This window comes from Carya illinoinensis, chromosome 3 (assembly GCF_018687715.1).
Source record: "Carya illinoinensis cultivar Pawnee chromosome 3, C.illinoinensisPawnee_v1, whole genome shotgun sequence".
NCBI lineage: Eukaryota > Viridiplantae > Streptophyta > Magnoliopsida > Fagales > Juglandaceae > Carya > Carya illinoinensis.
Window position 1 is genome coordinate 43413950 of NC_056754.1, and position 2464 is coordinate 43416413.

Here is a 2464-nt window from a genome sequence, read left to right on the forward strand (position 1 = left end):
ATCAACATTGTTTGCCCTGCTTGTGATAGGAGTTTTGCTTTCCATCCTTCCAGTTTTTGTCTAACTTTGTTTAGCAGATCTGCATAATTTTCTCTTTTCCTTCTATTAAAGGAAGTTGGGAGGCCCAAATACTTCATTTTTGCCGAGGAAGCTTTATAAGGAAGCCAATTTGAGATGTCGATTTTGTCTTGGTTGCTTGCATTGCTTGTGATAAAAATGGATGATTTTGAGAGATTTATTTTTTGACCTGACCAGCTTTGGTATTTTTCTAGACATTCTGCTATTTCTTTTGCATTATTTTCAGAAGCTTTTGCGAAAATGATTGTGTCATCTGCAAAAAGTAAGTGAAAGACTGGAGGGCTGGTCCTGCTTAATTTTATTCCTTCGATCTTTTTTTGTGCTTCAGCTCTTAATATTAGTCTAGATAAAGCTTCTGTGACTATGATAAAAAGGAAAGGCAATATTGGATCTCCTTGTCTTATGCCTCTCTCTGCTTTGAAGAAACCTCTTGGTGAGCCATTGATCGTCACTGAGAATGTAGCAGTTGATATGCACTCCTTTATCAGGTTGATCCAGTTTAAGTTGAAGCCTAGGCTATTCATAATTTTGAATAGGAAGTTCCATTCCACTCTATCAAAAGCCTTTTCCATGTCCAGTTTTATGGCCATCAAACCTTTTTTTCCAGATTTCTTTTTCAGTAGATGGAAAAGCTCATGTGCAATCATTGTGTTTTCTTTTATATTTCTTCCTGAGACAAAGGCTGTTTATAAAGGAGATATTATTTTGGGAAGCAGCTTCTTTAGTCAGTTTGCCATGATTTTGGTTATGATCTTATAGCTGACATTTGTGAGGCTTATAGGACGGTAATGGCTTGGGGAGCTTGGACAAGGTGATTTGGGGATCAGCGCAATGTTTGTATGGTTCATCTGCCTTAGAAGCTTTCCACTTAGAAAGAAATTTTGGATTGCTCGAGTAACTTCCACTTTAATGATTTCCTAGTAGTGCTTGAAAAAAAGAGCTGTCATGCCATCAGGGCCAGGAGCTTTGTTGTTTGGGATTTGTTTGAGAGCATTGAAAATTTCTACTTCGTCTGGGATTTTGCTGAGCATATTGTTTTCTTCTTCTGTTATTTGCTTTTCAAATAACTGACCCAAGTGTTCCGGAATTTGAGGCTTTGATACAGTTTTAAAATAATCTATGAAAGCTGATTCAATGATTAAAGGGTCCATAGACCAATTACCTAGCCCCAATTTGATTGATTCAATGGCATTCCTCCTTCGACGAATTGTGGTTGTCAGATGATAAAATTTTGTGTTGAGATCCGTTGAAGTGAGCCAAGTAATTCGGGATTTTTGCTTCCATAGAATCTCCTCATTTGCTCTCAGTTTGTGAATTTTGTTCTGCAATTCAACCTCCAACTCTTGATTCCTTGGTGTTGGCGTACTGCTTTGGACTTCTAGTAATTCTTTTTCTGTCTGATGGATGTTATTCTGAATGCGCCCAAAGTGGGTTTTGCTCCATTTTTTTAAGGCTTCCTTTGTTGAGCTGATTTTCTTGCATAGAATGTACGCAGGATTGCCTTGAAAATTTGTACTCCACGCTTCTTGAATTATAAGTTGGCTCAACGGCTCCCGGGTCCAGAATTCTTCAAACTTGAAAGATGAAGCATATCTCGAGTTAGCTGAAGTGTTGAGTAGAATGGGATGGTGGTCAGATGCTGAGGAAGCCAGGTGTTGCAGAGAAGCATCAGGAAAAAGAAGTCTCCATTCTTTGTTGACAATAACTCTATCTAATCTTTCTTTAATAAGAGCAACTCCTTTTCTGTTGTTTGTCCAAGTAAATTTTGGCCCTGTGAATCCGATGTTTTTAAGCCACTATTCTGGTTGATATGAACTGGTCGGCCCCCATATTTTTCCGTCTGATTTATCAAGTCATTGAAGTCTCCCATGCATGCCCATGGACCCGGATAGTTTTGATAGATAGAGTCAAGAAGATTCCAAAATTTATCTTTTTGATTCGAGTGAGCCGGGCTATATACATAAGTAACCAACCAAGGATGGTGTGAAGGATTAGAGTAAACAAGAACAGAGATAGCATTAACATTAATATTCACAGGTTCCAGATCAACTCCCGGACGCCATAGCAACAACAAACCCCCTTGTTTACAGACAGCAGGAGAGTGCACAAAAAGATGGAAACCAAGACTATTTACAACAAAATTAGTGAGGTCATCCGACACCAAGGTTTCTGATAGGAAAATGACATCCGAGTTACGTGATCTAATATATGCCCTTAGGGTTCTAATTGCCTTGGGTCGGGTGAGCCCTCGGCAATTCCACGCTAAAGTCCTCATGGAATCTTTGGAGGCATGTTGGAGCTTGCCTCAAGAGCTGACTTGAACTTTTTCTAGGTCTGGATTGCTGGTCTAGAGTACGGGTTCACTTTCCCTTTCCCCTTGGATTTT